Genomic DNA, 17,059 nt, shown 5'->3' on the forward strand with positions numbered 1-17,059 from the left:
AAGATGCATTGTATTGGAAATGAATACCTAGATACTTAAAGTGTCTAACTTGCTCTATTCTATTTCCATTAAAGTCCCATTTGAATAATTTCCAAGTTCTTGAGAAGACAAGAATTTTGGTTTTTTCAAAGTTAAATTGGAGCTTATTAGATTCAAAATACTCAAGACAGCAGCTAAAAAGACGCTTCAAACCCACTCGCGTGCAGGACATTAGTAAAGCGTCATCTGCATACAGTAACAGTGGCACATGATTGGAACCAAGTTTAGGGCTATGACCGTCGGTGCCAGACAACGTCAGTGCTAGATCATTAAGGAAAAGGTTAGATAAGGAGGGGGCTAGAATGCAGCCCTGCTTAACACCCTTATTAGATGGAATTTTTGCCGTTAACTTTCCAGCTAGAGAGCATTTAACCTGGCAAGTAGATGAGGTATGCAATTTTCTGATAAGAAAAAGTAATCGCTTGTCAATATTAATTTTATTCAATTTGTCCCAAAGTAAGTCTCTATCTATGGAATCAAACGCTCCTTTAAGATCTAGGAAGGCAGTATATAACTTAAGCTTGGCCTTCCTAGTATATTTATTTACTAGATGGGACATGATAATACAGTGATCCAATGTGGATTTCCCATGGCGAAAACCCGCTTGTTCTGGCCCTAGGATTTGTTGTTGTGACATCCATGCAGTAAGTTTGGCTAACAGGTGCTTGGCGTACAACTTGCCAATTATAGAGAGGAGGCTAATAGGTCTAAAATTTGAGGGGGATGAACAGTCACCCTTCTTGTAGATTGGCACTATTACTGCATTTGTCCAGGCCTCGGGCATTAAACCAGTTTTATCAACCATTGTAAAAAGGGCAACAAGTAAGGAAGCCCACCAATCCGGGTCTGATTTTAGGATTTCAGGGGTTATCACATCTGGACCAGTGGCTTTCCCAGCCTTTAGTTGGACAATTAATTCCCTTATCTCGTCAGAATCTACAGGGGGCCAATCAGGTAAATCACTCAAACAAAAATCAGATGGTTCTAAAACACTTTTACCTTCCTCATAGAACACTGTTAGGAAATGTTGAAACCAGACATGAGGGGGAATAAGGGACGTGAGGGGAGCTTCCCTATGGAATGCACCAGAAACTATGGTCCAAAATTGTTTGGAATTATTCAAAGTTGCCGCTTGTATCAGTTGCTCCCACTGGCCATTAATATAATCATTTCTCTCTTTTTTTATGAGTTGCAGAAGCTGAAGTTTAAGATCAAAAAAACTAGTAGGAAGGGCAACAGCCTTAGATTCTCTATAATGGCTGTAGGTGACACGTAATAGTTTTTTCAGGTTCCTACAATCCCTATCAAACCAGGGATTTGAGAGGCTTTTCCCTAATTTATTCTGTGAATTCCTCCAAGGTTCTGAATTTTGGTTCAATGAATCAATCAAATGTGATATTAATGAACTGTAGGATTTAAGAGTTTGTAGTGGATCATCAGCACAAAGTATTAGGGACCTGTACTCTAGAGATGGACTAGAGTTAAACAGTAGTTAGATTTTTGCATTTAATGTGGAACCCCTATGAATTCTTAGTAAAAAGGCTGACTCCTCACTCTGGACTGGCACAGAAGGCAAAAGGTTTAAAGAGGAGTCAACTTTAATAGTCAAGATTAAAGGGAAATGATCACTACTAATATAATCCCCTACAGAGAAGTCTGCCACGAAGTCTTGGAAGGAGGAAGGCACTAAAACATAATCGATTACACTGCATCCTCTAACTGATGCAAATGTAAACTCTCCTGAATTGCAGAATTCTTTTAGGCCATTTAGCCAGATTCTGTTAAATTGAACACAAAATTTGGGAAGGCAAATTCCTGCAGAATTCAAATAATTATCCTTGGAGTATCTCGAGGAAGAAAAAAGAGGAGAGAGTGAGTCATTTGGATCGAAATCTAGTGCTTTGTAAAAAACTGAATCATCACTGCCCACCCTCACATTAAAATCACCTACTAAAATTATTTCAGCAAGTGGGAATTTCTTTTCCATGTCTTCCATAAGAGCTGTTAACCGGCTCCAGTGGTAAGATAGGGCTAAGCCACTTAAACCAGAAGGTACATATACATTAATTATAACTAAAGTAAATTTATCCAATACTAGCTTAACAGCTTGCAACATAGGGCTGCAAGCCAGTGAGGTAATCAACTCTGATTTTAGATGGGCAGCAACAAGAGTAGATAGGCCACCTTGGGAACGGCCCCTAAGGTTGGCTTTACAAGCTGGGAGGGAATAAGATTTAAATCCCTCCACATGTATTTATGTTTGGGACCATGTCTCCTGGAAAAGTACAATGTCAAAACCTTTGATGTATTCTAGAAAATCATCGTCCCTAGACCTACTCCTCCACCCTGCAATATTCCAAGACATGATTTTGATTATAGCTGGGATGGGTGAGTCTAGGAGTCAATCAACTACAGTAAATTGTTCTAGAAAGTTATTGACATCATAATGGACACAGCAGTTGTCTGCACCCCTCATGTCATTCTTAAGTTCTTGTGATGGAATTGACCAATCTTGGTTTTCACCCCAAGCGGAGGTAAACTCATCCGTCAGTAGAAGGGACTGATGAATAACAGCTTGTGTTGTCCTCATCTCCTTTGGCAATCCAGGTTCTGGTAGAGTATCTTGAAGTTCTTGGTTTTCACCGTGAGCTGTAATAGACTCATCCATTAATAGAAGGGGCTGATGGACAACAGTTTGTATTGACCTCATTTCCGTTGGTGATCCCGGTTCTTCTGAAGTATCAAATGTAGGAGTAGGTTCCTCCACTTGCACAGAGGGATTTGACTGAGGAGGGTGTGCGATGTTTTTGAGTAAGTTTACTCCGACAGCTTCCAGATTATCTGTAATCCTCATTTGTTCAACATATGTTAAATCCCTAAATAAGTCCAGCACCTCTTTTTCTAGTATATCATCATCCAAAGAATGGTCTGAATTTGACCGTATCAGCTTATGGGCCAAGGCCATCGTCGACGGTTGTTCAGTTGTGCTCCCACTTTTAAAAACAGCAGCAGGTTCAGTCCTGGACCATTGAGGATTCTTGCCACAGGAAACTTTGGGGAGTAATGGTTCCACAATTGTATTTATAAAAGCACGGGCTGAGAAAATGCCTTTGCTTCTTAAGAAAGCTTTCTTAGATAGCAGCAGTTTGGGAAACATTGGACTTCCAAAGGTTAGTAAAACCTTTTGAGCTTGGAAAACATTATTCAGCAGCTCCACTGATTTTAAGTCTATGTATCCAATTTGACTCCCCAAAAGGTCTTTTATATGTTTCTTAGCAAGATGTTTCGTTCTCCAAGAGGGCGTGATGCCATTGAATTTACAGATAGTAAGAAAGACCTTGTGAGGCTGCCAGACCAGCTGGCAGGTATCTTTTGACGCTTGTCTGTGTTGCTGTGTGGAGGCACCTCTAGAATGCTGTTTTCTACCCTCTGGTCGTGAGTTAACCAATGAATTGGAATCAGTTTCACAAGGGTCAGATATCATCCTGGAGAGATCCTCCACTTTAGAGAGCAACACTTTGAGATCTCTACAAATAAAGTTCACTGTTTTTGCTGTTAGAAGGAATAAATCCACTGGCACATCACTTACAACAGTAATATTCCCATCCTGCTTTTTGGGAGTCGAGACATCTGCTTCATTGGGTATAGTTCTGGGATTAACCTCAGGCAGACTATCTCTTGGGCTTTCGTCAATAAAATCTGCTAAAGGAGAGAAACGATTAAATACTGGTATTGGGGTAGTCTCCTGAGGTAAAATGTTAGAAGCCAGGAAGAAATCATCAATTTTCAGTTGTTTAGAGGAGGGAGACGGAGACTCTTCTAATTCTCTCACACGTTTGTTTGGCCTCATTGTCTCATGACACAGTGAGTTTCTTGGAGTTAACACGGTAAAAACTACAGCTGTCCCAGTAACTATGAAGGAGGAGCTTTTAAAAGTCACTTCATACCGTAGAATTACTCAAGGTAAACGCCCTTTCTTTTCCTAGACACGGCTTGGGAGTTAGCTCGTTAAATAGCCCTGGGCATCTGCTTGCCTGCTTTAAGAAACTCCCTTGCTTCCTCCAGCCTGAACTGGGAGGTAACTCAAGCAGGCTAATTGCCGTGATAAGAGATAATAGGTTGCCCGGCAGCACAGCTGTGAGATATACTGAAAAGGTTCTCCAGTCAAAACTAAATCGAAATTAAAAATTATTATAAAAGCTTAGGAAGTTAAAAGAGTGATAAAAAATGTTAAAAACAAAAAAAAGCTGAAACACCAAGTTCAGTAGGCTATATCGGCTGCGCAGCCAGAAGTCAGAGGAGTGCCAAATCGTTCCGCTCCCCCTAAAACCTCTCAAAATACAGGAAAAACGATTACAAAAGCCAAGGCCAGAAGAAAAACAGTAAAAGTTATCTTTTAAAAAGCTTAAAAATACTCAGCTCCATGAGCTGCAGCCGCAGCCAGCCACCTCCTCGACCTCGGCCACCAAAAGTCCAAAATACAAGATTATGGGGAGTTGGCGGGACTTTGTATTAATAAAGAAAAATCAAAACTTTTATATTAAAATATGCAAATAAATAAGCAACAAGAATTGCAGAGACTAACGGGCTATGAAGTCACCTCCAAGGTAAAATATTTGGGTGTGTAGATAACAATGAAGAATATTGATCTGTTTAAAAATAATTATGAGAAGCTATGGCATAAAATGGATGAAGATATGTTAAAATGGAATAAACTTAGTCACTTCTGGGTAGAATAGCTGCAGTTAAAATGACTATTCTACCAAGAATAATGTATTTGTTTCAAACTATTCCCATTGTGAAAGATAGTAAACAATTTGATAAATGGTGAAGAAAAATTTCAGAATTTGTGTGGGCTGGGAAGAAAGCAAGAATCAAAATGAAAATTTTGACAGATGCAAAAGAGAGAGGTGGATTTTAACTACCGAATTTAAAATTATATCAGGAAGCAGTTTGTTTAGTGTGGATAAAAGAATGGATAACTCTGTTAAACAAAAAACTTTTAGTGCTGGAAGGTCACAGAAATAAATTTGGCTGGCACGCATATTTGTATTATGGAAAAAAGAAGTTGGACGGTTTTTTCTCTCACCATTACATAAGAAATAATTTGCTAAATACATGGATGAAATATAAGAAATATGGAGATGAGATAAGACCGTTATGGATAGTGCCAGCTGAAGTAATAAAAATAATGGCTGAGATAGGTGAAGAAAAGTGATTGTCATATAATCAATTATTAAAAATAAAAAGTGGCAAAATAGAATTGAAAACTGCTGAAGAGTTGAATAATAAATATGATTGGTTCCAAATGCAACAAATAAAGAGCTTGGTGGATAATGATAAAACTGAAGGAATAAGAAAAGAACAAACAGAAATAGAAAAAGTTCTGCTTGGAGATAATGAAAAATTAATTTCAAAAAATATAAATTACTTTTAAAATGGTCTACAGAGGATGAAGTAGTGAAGTCTCAAATGATTAAATGGGCAATTAATGTAAATAAAGAAATACAGATGGAAACTTAGGAATACTTGTGGAAGAATTCTATGAAGCTTTCGACGTGTCATAGTATTAAAGAGAACTGTTTTAAAATCATGTATAGATGGTATATGACTCCTAAAAAATTGGCAAAGATGAACAATAAGATGCCAGACAGATGTTGGAAATGTAAAAAACATGAACGTTTTTTCTACCATATGTGGTGGACGTGTGATAGAGCAAAAAAGTATTGGCAGATGATTCAGCAAGAAATTTCTAAGATCTTGGGATATGAATTCAAGAAAGTTGCAGAGACTTTTCTGTTGGGATTACAAATGGAAAAATTTCTAAAAGAAGATAGAGCTGTAATTTGGTACTTGCTTTCAGCAGCTAGGACATTATATGCGCAGTTGTGGAAGCAAGAAAAAATACCAGAGAAATGGGATTGGATTATAAAAGTTATGACATGGAGTGAAATGGACAAATTAACAAGAATATTAAGAGACTATGATTTAGAAGTTTTTAAGACGGAGTGGAAAAAGTTTAGAAGATATGTAGAAAAAGAGTGAAAAATAAAAGGACACTGGACAATTTTTGATAATGATTAAGTTTAAAAAAGAATATAATTTTTTTGTTTTATTAGTTAAGGGTACCTTTAAATATTTGTATTTTAAGTAAATAACACCAGCGGGGGTCAAGTAACTGGGGGAGGGGTGGGTAGAAAGTAATATATGGGGTAGATAAAAGAAGTTATTAAATATGTAAGAAATAGATTTATTACCATATGTTACCAATAAAATTGTTCTAACAGGAGGATGAGAAAGAAGAATACTTCATACAAACGACTGGCTACGTCGATGGTGTTGTCATGAAAGATTCGGATTTCTGGACCATGGCTTACGCTTGGTGGTCTTCTATTGGGAGATGGTTTGCACCTTACAGCGGTAGGGAAAAGGGTGTTTGGTAACAGCTTTGCTAACCTAATAAGGAGGGCTTTAAAGTAAATTGTATGGAGGAGTGAGACAATAATTCAAAGCCTCGTATGTTGCCAGAAACACGGGATAAGAACATTAAAGATTTGAAGAGAGTGGCTCATACACTAGGTAATGTGAACTTGCACGTTTGTAAGGAAACTAAACCCTCGGGATGCACAAAACGTGGATTCCGGTTTTCTCTACACTAATATACGAGTGTGGGAAACAAACAGGAGGAGCTGGAAGTCCTAATACAGGAAGGAGACTATGACATAATAGGCCTTACTTAAACTTGGTGGGATGACACTCACAACTGGAATATTAGGATTCAGGGGTACAACTTATTTAAAAGGGACAGGCAAATGAGAAAGGGAAGAGGCATAGCAGTATATATGAAGGAAGTATATACTTGTGAGGAAATATGTGAATCTGAACATGACACTAGGGATGTGCATTCGGTTCGGCCGAACCGTATATACAGCCGAATCAACACTGATTCGGCTGTATTCGGAATTGGCCATAGCCGATTCCCATTGCCGCCTATTATGCTGCAGCCAAATACGGCTCGCCGTATACTGCCGAATAGCTATTCGGAAGTATACGGCTGTCAATGGAAAAGGCGGGAAAGTAGCTTCTGCAGCCTCAGTGGAGCTGCTTGCCTACTTTCTCACCTTTAGTGGCCTCTTCCCGCCTCTCCCATAGCCTCCCTGGGATCAGGGAGGGGGGGAGGGGGAAGAGGAGCCGCAGCAGCCAATCCAAAGCATGCATTTGCAAAATGCATTGCAAATGCATGCTTTGCAGGGCTGTTGTGTAGCTGATGGCCCAGCCATCAGCTACATTGTTGTTATTTTGATCTTTTGCTTACTTGGGTATCCAAGTAAGCACTGTTGTCTGGCCAATCAGAGAGCAGTGCTATTTTTTGAAATTGCTCTCTGTAGGGCCAGAGAACCTTTTTAAGGAGTCTTCCTGCTGGACTCCTCCATTGCTGTGTTGGTGTATGTGGGTTGGTGTGAGAGAGATTGTGCTGCTGCTGGTGGCTGGCCCTTGGCTTCAGCTGCTGCCTGCTGCTCTCTCACTCAGCCTTACCAGACTTCCCGTGGACTAGAGAAGACAAGGTAAGACAGTTTGGGGGTTCTTGTTTTAGTTTTTGTTGGTAAAAGGACTAGAGTCCCTTTACTTGTCCAGATTTGGGTGGGTGAGTACTGGGTGGGTAGCTTATTTGGGGTTGGAGTTAGGTTCTGCTGGGGGTGGGGGCCTGGGGTGGGTTTTTTTTGCTAATTTGCCCATATCTTAATTTAGTGAGAGGACTTTTAAAAGTTCAGTGTCCTTTTACTTCTCCTGATTTGCGTGGCTTGGATTTCTTGGGGTTAGGGTGAAGGGGGGGGGGTTTGGGGGGGAAGTTCCTGTATTGTTAAAAGTTGAGTTTTTTACTGTTTCAGTGTTTGATTTGTTGCTTCTGTGTTGTGTTGCTGCTGTGTTACTTTTCTCTTCAGGTTATTGGGGGGGGGGTGCTGTTTGGCCTAACTTGCATTGTTTAAAAGGCCACTTTTGTCCCCCTTTTCCTGGTTCTGGTTTTAGGGGTGGGGGTGTTGTTGTTGACTGATTTGGCCTGAGTTTTCTTATTGGTGAAAGGCCACTTTTTAAAAACTTGAGTTGCTTTGCTTGGCCTTTTTTTTCCTGTTGTCACTTTTCTTGGTTTGGGGGGGGGGGGGCTGGGGAGCTGTTGTTGACTGATTTGGCTTAATTTTTCTTATTGGTGAAAGGCCACTTTTTAAAATCTTGAGTTGCTTTGCTTGGCCTTTTGTGATTCTGCTGGTTTTGTTTTGGTTTTTTTAAATTACCTCTGGTTGGTGTGGGGGTTGGCGAGGGTGTGTGTGGGCTGGGTCACTTTCTTGTTGTTATAGAGTGATTTTTGGAATCTGAGTGTGCTCTCGGTTTGGCTAGGGCCACTAAATAGGCTGCCCCACTAATAAGGGTGTTTTTAGGGATTGTGTTTTTTTGAAATTTAAAACAAAATTAATCCAGTTTAGGGCTTTATCTCCTTTCACAATTCAAGTAGGCCAGATAGGGGTGCTTTAAAAAGTTTTTAGGTTTCTCATAAAAGGCAGCGTGACTACTAGGCCACATCAGGCTCCCTTTTAAAGAGACTAGGGTTGCAGCAGCGGTGCATCTGGTTTTCAGCCACTGAAAGCTGGTGCATCCTTAGATTTCCACAGGGTAAACCACAGCTTCTCTCACGTTATAGGGGACACGTGATTTCTAGTTTGCAAGGAAATCTGGTTTGTCCCAGGATCTAGTTAGGAGAAGTTTAACTAGGAGGATATAACAAGGATTGCCTTCATCTCAAGGTAGCCTTTTAAAAACTGCAGCCAGGTAGAGGCAGGATCACCTAGTCTCCTAAACTTTACCAGACTACTACCCCAACCCAAAGAAGGACAGGTTAGGGACCAAAAAAACAAATAAACAAGCTTTGGTGGGAGGGTTTTTAAAAAGAAGTCAGGGCACCTGTTGGTTCAGGGTACAGTGTAGTGAGTTAGGTTTGTAAAAAACCCCACTCTCAGTTCAGTTTCTGTGAGACTGGCCAAGGGTGACATGAGTGACAGGCAGCAGAAGAGGGGCCCTGGGGGCAAGGCCAAGAAGAAGACTAGAGGAGGGGAGGGGAGGGGGAGGACCCAGGTCTCCCCCCACCTGTGCGTGGGTCCACTCCACAGCCGCTTTCCAGCACTCCGACCTCTGGCCGGAGTGTGATGAAGAAGAAGGCCCGCCTTGGGCCCTTCATCGAGGCTGCTGCTGGGGCGCCCCCAGCAAAGGTGCCATTAGGTGCTGGCACTGTGCAGGGGTCTGCTGCTCGGGCAGTCTCTCCTCCAGCTGATGTCGCTCGGCCTCAGCAGCCGGAGGAGGGGAAGCAAGAGCAGCCCTCCTTGGAGATGAGCTTTGGGGACAGTTTTCTGTCCAAAATGATCACCCCAAGGAGGGTGCAGAGTGTTGTGCAGGAGCTGGAGGCAAAGCTGGTTGAGGAGGACCAGCCCCCTTCTTCGGTTCCTTCGGGCACCAGCAGACCTTCAGGGGATGGCCAGGAGAGGAGGCCGCATGGGGTGGAGGGGGAAGAGATGGAGACACACGAGGTGCCTCCATCTCCGCCCACTTCCCCCCGGTGGCCAGCCCCTCCTGCCACCCCGAGGCACAATGTGTCTCCCCCGAGCACCTCAAAGGAGGTGGCTCCGGACACCCAACCTGCCAGTCAGTTTGGGCATCCGTTCACCTCTGAAGTATGGAAGCATTTCCAACTTATGGAGGATCCACAGCAATGCAAGCTGTGCAGGGCCCAGATCAGTCGTGGGCGGGACCCTGCCCACCTGACTCCGGGGGGATGCGGAATCACTTGCGGAAGCACCACCCAGGGGTGCTTCTTAAGGGGGAGAAGCAGGCTGGTGCTGTGTTGTCCAAGCGGACAACAACAACACCCAGCCAGGGGGTCCGTCCCATCGCGACTACCCCAGCTCTCCAGGAGCATTCCGTGGGAGAACAGGGACGCCAGGCATCTCTGCCTGAGATGTTTGGTAGGGGCACCTCTGTGCCAAGAGGGGGAATCAGGCACGGCAGGAGGGTGATCGCCTGGCACCTTGCCAGGTCAGTTGCCCATGGGCTTCCATTTTCAGTGGTCGAGAATCCTGGGGTGCGGGGGTTGCTGGAGTACCTGGCGCCCTGGTACAAAACTCCTGCTAGAACCACCCTTAGCAGGACCATTGTGCCAGCTCTTTTCAGGGCGACCAGATCTGTGGTGAAGGAGCATTTGTCCCGTGCTGCCGGGGGGACTGTTCATTTCAGCTCAGATATCTGGACCTCCAAACATGTGTTCGAGGGGTATCTCTCCCTGACTGCGCATTGGTGGCAACCCAAAGAGGTGGTTGGGGTGGCAGTAGTGACAGGCAGGGTCAGGGCCGCCGGGCCGGCTATCGCTGTGCCTTGCTGCACACCGAAGCAGTTGACGCGCCGCACATGGCGGACACTCTCAGAGCCATCCTCTCACGGTAGTTAGAGGGCTGGGTAGGCAGCGGGGACATCACCAAGGGCTTCGTGGTGACTGATGGTGGCTCCAACATCAAGGCGGCTGTCCTGCGTGAGGGCCTAAAATGCCTTCCTTGCGTGGCCCACTTTCTCCACCTCGTGGTTAAGGACGCATTGGGACAGACGAAAAGCCAGGATCGTCTGTATCTAGCCGCGACCCATGAGTACCGACTTCTGCTCCAGAAATGTCGGTACATCACGGGTCACTTCTCACGCAGCAATACGGACTCGTATCGGCTGCGTGAGGAACAGACACTGACAGGCGTGCCATGGCACCGCCTGCTCGGTGACGTCAGCACACGCTGGAACTCCACCTGCGCCATGCTGGAGCGCATGGTGGAGCAGAGAGCAGCCCTGGATGCCTTTGTCTCTGAGACGAGGGTCTTTCGGGATGAGAACCATCTCACCCAAGAGGATTGGGTGGTCATTTCTCAGACTGTGGAGGTTATTGGGCCCTTCAAGACCTACACAGAAATGCTCTCGTCTGACACGGCGAGCATCGCACTGGTCGTCCCCATGGTCCAGATGGCCCATGAGGACCTGGCCTCGTTTTTAGTGTCAGCTCAAGGCCGTGCAGACGTTCTTCCAGTGGTGCACGCCCTGGTTGTTAGGCTGCAGGTAGGGCTAGAGGCCCGCTTTCAGACTTTCACCCAGGATAAGGTCTACATGATGGCGACCATGTTAGACCCGCGCCTTAAGGGCACAGTCACCGAGCAGGCCAACGAGCTCGATCGCTGGCGAGATGAGCTCTCCCAGAAGGTCGAGCGTACCAGAGTCGGGGGGGGGGCAGTGCCGGTAGTTGAGGAGGAGGGGGGTGGAAGCAGCTCATCTGCGACTTCCACTGCTGTTGTTCATCCCCAGGCTCCCCAGCTAGGCAGTGTTTCCCACCAGACTCACACCACGAGGAGTGCTGAGGTGACATTCATCGGGCGGGTTGTTGGCCCCTCTAGGAGTGGTAGGGCACCGAGAGCGAAGACGGGTGCTGCGATAGTGAGGGACTATCTTTTTGAGCCCCTCGAGCTGCAGGAAGCGTCTCCTTTGGACTACTGGGTCACGAAGGAGGGGGTCTGGCCGGCCCTCTCCTCTGTGGCCAAGGCGTTCCTCTCCTGCCCACCGACGAGCGTGCAGAGCGAGCGCGTCTTTTCACATATGGGCGACATTGTCTGCCCACATCGCAATCGCCTGCAACCCTGGACAGTTGAGCAGTTGGTCTTCCTGAAGGTCAACTTGCCAATGTTCGGCTCCCCAAACATGGACTTTGAGATTGAATGAAGTGAGCACCTACTTGTGCCTGCATCCTCTCTTGGCCCGCGCTTGGAAGATGGTTGTAAAACGCTCCTCCAATAAAAATTGACTAGAGTCCAAAGACAGCCCAAAAACTCACTCACAAATTGATTGGCAGTGCATCCCCCCCCCCTCATCCCTCCCCAAACCAAAAGTGAATGCTGGTTTAAAAACTGCAAAGCGATCCAAATTTCTCCAGTCCTCCATCCACACATGCCTAATAATACTGAAAGGGCCATTGCAGCCCCCAACTGTAACCGACAGCACCCACAGGCCCAGCCAGGATAACCCACCCAGTTTTTTTTCAGGGGCAGGAGGAAGAAAGAGGGAGGTGCCAGTGATAATGACAGGCAGCCAGCAGCCATACCAATGCTGAGGTCCCTCTAATGGGACAGTGATGCTGGTGTGTTACTGCTGAGCTGAGAGAGAAGGAATGGTTGCCTTCCTCTCACATAATCTGAAGCCCTCCCAGTGATCTTCCTCATTTGGGGTGCAATTCTGGCTCGCCTCCTCGTGGTGCACCCTGGGTAACGCGAAAGAGCCGGGACCAGCCAACCATCCATCACTCAAGGTAAGTCAAAATGCTTCTTGCTTTGTGTTACAGAATGATGTGGAGCTAGGTGTGGTGGTCCACCACTTCTTTTGTTTGAGACTAGAGTTGTGTTGTTTGGGGCAGGGAAGCTGGCACCTGGATGAGAGACCCAGAGCCAGCAGGCTTGTTGTGGTTGGCCAGCTCTCCCCGTGTTGTTTGGGGCAGGGCTGGAGAGCTGGCATGTGTAGATTGTGTGTTCTGTGGCAGGGAAGCTGGCACCTGGGTGAGAGACCCAGAGCCAGCATGCTTGTTGTGGTTGGCCAGCTCTCCCCGTGTTGTTTGGGGCAGGGCTGGAGAGCTGGCATCTGGGTTTGCTGCAGCCAGGTCTGCAGAGCAGACCTTGAGCAGATTGTGTTTTGTGTGGCAGTGACGTTGGCAACTGGGTTTACATTGGTTCCAGGCCTGCGGGGTTCATAGAGTAGATAGAGGGACGTAGTGCATTTGGGTCCTATAGAGATTCTCTGGTGTGAAGTTAGGTTTGGGTGCACCAGGAATTGGACCCCCTGGTCCAATTTTTTTTTGGCCTTGTGGGTTTTGTGTGGGACAGTGCCCTGAAGCTGCACAGCAGTTTGGGGGGGCTCTTCTCAAAACCTCCTGCTCCCCAGAGCCACTTTTCCCACGACAATTGCAGTGAGGAAGTGACTCTAATTGGTTTTTTCTCACCATTGCGAGCAGTGTTCCTTTTGGGGTGCCCACAGATGGGTGCCGTCTTTTGGGGCCAGGGGGGTTGCATGCTGGGGAGTCCCCTGAAGCTGCCCTGCAGTTTTGGGGGCTCTCCCTCAAACCCCCTGCCCCCCAGTAGCCTCTAATTAGGCCCTATGTTGCCATTGATTTCAATGGCCCATAGGGTATAATGATGGAATAGGAAATAGGAAATATATTCGGAAATAGCCGCGCATCTACCGTATATGCGGCTATTCCAAATACAGTATTCAGTAGTATAGGGGGAGTCCGAATTTCTTTTCCCCGTATACTTCCGAATCCGTGTAATACCGAATTTTTTTTTTTTTTTTTTGCACATCCCTACATGACACCTCAGTTGAGAGTCTCTGGGTAAAAATAAAAGGAGTAAGAAAAAACAGAGATATTATTGTAGGGGTCTTTTATAAACTACCAAGCCAGGCAGAGGACTTGGATAAGATACTTCTACAACAGATTGCAAAGTTTTCCAAGAGAAGGGATACAGTGATCATGGGAGATTTCAATTACCCAGACATCTGTTGGAACATAAGAACATAAGAAAAGCCATGTTGGATCAGGTCAATGGCCCATCCAGTCCCACACTCTGTGTCACACAGTGGCCCAAAAAATTATAATTTTGAAAATTAATATCAACCACACACCTGAATTATATCTCCTTAACATATGCCGACAAAACATTCCTAAAATAAAACTGAAATTATTGTTGTATATAGTTACTGTAGCTAGAGTATTATATGCAAAATATTGGAAATCTGAAAAAGTACCTAATAGAGAGGAATTTGTTACTAAATTGTTGGATGCTGCCGAATCAGATTTATTGTCCACGAGATTGAAAGATGGTAATGTAGAAAAGTGTCAGGAGGAATGGGGCCCTATTTACAGTTGGGTTAAAAGTAAAGGTTTCGAAGTGGAGTAATGGTAACTTACTCGATCCCTTCCACTCCTTGGGTGTATGGGGTTTTCTGTTCAATGTATTTTTTATGTTGATGTATTCTGTAGCTTTTGTGTTGGATTTGTTTGCTTTGTTTACTTGTCTCTTTTTTGTGATGTTTATTTTCACTTTTTTCATGTCTAATAAACGAAAAATAATTAAAAAAATTATACACACACACACACACACACACACATATATATATACACACACACACACACACTGTGGCTAATAGCCACTGATGAACCTCTGCTCCATATTTTTATGGATGACCTGGCAACAGTGATCCATGCAACGGTCACCTCGAGATTAGACTACTATAATGTAGAGGGCTGTTCCTGTGCTGAACCCGGAAACTGCAGCTAGTGCAGAACGCAGCGGCCAGACTGTTAATGGGACTCCCTAAGTGGGAGCACATACAGCCTGGGCTACGGGAACTGCACTGGCTGCCAATTGTGTACCAGATTCATTACAAGGTGCTGGTTACTACCTTTAAAGCCCTATATGGTCGAGGACCTGTCTACCTTAGCGACCGTCTCTCTCCATATGTTCCCCAGAGAGTGCTTCGATCTAACTCGCAAAATCTGCTGACAATCCCTGGGCCGAAGGCAGTTAAATAGAAAAGAACAGGAGAGAGGGCATTCTCGGTTACAGCACCCCGCTGGTGGAACCAGCTACCAGAAGAGGTATGGGCCTTGCAGGCCTGTAAGACCGTCCTCTTCCAGCTGGCTTTTTAATGTGGAAGTATTATATCATCACTATGCAAGCTATGTGGTATTTGTAGCACCAAATTAATCTGTGTTTTAAATTGTTTTACTGATGTTTTAATGCCTAACGTAATAATTTAAATCGAGGTATTTTGTTTATTATCTACTACTATAATGCTGTATTTATGTTATATTATGTTATGTGAGCTGCCCTGAGCCTGCTTCGGCGGGGAGGGCGGGATATAAATTAAAAAATATTATTATTATTTATCTAACTCCATCTGGAAGTTGTCTATGCTTGTAGCTACCACCACCTCCTGTGGCAGTGAATTCCACATATTAATCACTCCTTGGGAGAGGAAGTACTTCCTTTTATCCATTTCAACCTGACTGCTCAGCAATTTCATCGAATGCCCACGAGTTCTTGTATTGTGAGAAAGGGAGAAAAGTACTTCTTTCTCTACTTTCTCCATCCCATGCATTATCTTGTAAACCTCTGTCATGTCACCCTGCAGTCGACGTTTCTCCAAGCTAAAGAGCCCCAAGCGTTTTAACCTTTCTTCATAGGGAAAGTGTTCCAACCCTTTAATCATTCTAGTTGCCCTTTTCTGGACTTTTTCCAATGCTATAATATCCTTTTTGAGGTGTGGTGATGAGAATTGCACACAGTATTCCAAACGAGACCGCACCATCGATTTATACAGGGGCATTATGATACTGGCTGATTTGTTTTCAATTCCCTTCGTAATAATTCTCAGCATGGCGTTGGTCTTTTTTATTGCAATCGCACACTGTCTTGACATTTTCAGTGAGTTATCTACCACGACCCCAAGATCTCTCTCTTGGTCAGTCTCTGCCAGTTCACACCCCATCAACTTGTATTTATAGCTGGGATTCTTGGCCCCAATGTGCAGTACTTTGCACTTGGCCACATTGAACCTCATCTGCCACGTTGATGCCCACTCACCTAGCCTCAACAGATCCCTTTGAAGTGCCTCACAATCCTCTCTGGTTCTCACCACCCTGAACAATTTAGTGTCATCTGCAAACTTGGCCACTTCACTGCTCACTCCCAACTCCAAATCATTTATGAACAAGTTAAAGAGCAAGGGACCCAGTACTGAGCCCTGTGGCACCCCACTCCTTACTGTCCTCCACTGCGAAGACTGCCCATTTATACTCACTCTCTGCTTCCAATTAATTAGCCAGTTTCTGATCCACAAGAGGACCTGTCCTTTTACTCCATGACTCTCAAGCTTTCTAAGGAGCCTTTGATGAGGAACTTTATCAAAAGCTTTCTGGAAGTCAAGGTAAACAACATCTATTGGGTCTCCTTTGTCCACATGTTTATTCACCCCCTCAAAGAAATGTAACAGGTTAGTGAGGAAAGATCTTCCTTTACAGAACCCATGCTGAGTCTTCCTCAATAACCCGTGTTCATCAGTGTGCCTACTCATTCTGTCCTTGATAATGCTTTCTACCAACTTTCCCAGTATTGAAGTCAGACTGACTGGCCTGTAATTTCCCGGATCTCCTCTGGAACCCTTTTTAAAGATGGGGGTGACATTTGCTACCTTCCAGTCCTCAGGAACGGAGGCAGATATCAATGAAAGATTACATATTTTTATCAGAAGATCCACAAGTTCAACTTTGAAGTCCAACTCTGCTAAAAATGAAAAGTCAAATAGATTCCTGACTTGTCTTGCTGACAACTTCCTTTTCCAGAAAGTGAGGAAGGAAACAAGGGGATCTGCTATCTTGGATTTGATTCTCACCAACAAGGAAGAATTGATTTCTGAGCCTCTGGCTATTATTTTTGAGAATTCTTGGAGAACAGGAGAGGTGCTGGAAGATTGAAGGTGGGCGAATGTTGTCCCTATCTTCAAGAAGGGGGAAAAAGAGGATCCGTGTAACTACCAACTCTTCAGCTTGATGTCTATATCTGGAAAAGTTTTAGAACAAATAATCAAACAGTTGGTCCTGGAACACTTAGAAAGAATGGATGTGATTACTAAGAGCCAGCATGGGTTTCTCAAGAACAAGTCATATCAAACTAACCTGATCTCTTTTTTTTTTTTTTTGAGAAAGTGACTACCTTGCTGGACCAGGGGAATTCTGTAGACATCGTTTACCTTGATTTCAGTAAGACTTTTGCTAAGGTTCTACATACTATCCTTGTTGACAAGTTGGTAAATGTGGTTTGGATCCTGTTACCAATTGGTGGATCTGTAACTGGTTGACAGATTGCACCCAAAGAGTGCTTGTGAATGGTTCCTCATCTTCTTG

Source organism: Heteronotia binoei, chromosome 19 (assembly GCF_032191835.1).
Source record: "Heteronotia binoei isolate CCM8104 ecotype False Entrance Well chromosome 19, APGP_CSIRO_Hbin_v1, whole genome shotgun sequence".
Taxonomy (NCBI): Eukaryota; Metazoa; Chordata; class Lepidosauria; order Squamata; family Gekkonidae; genus Heteronotia; species Heteronotia binoei.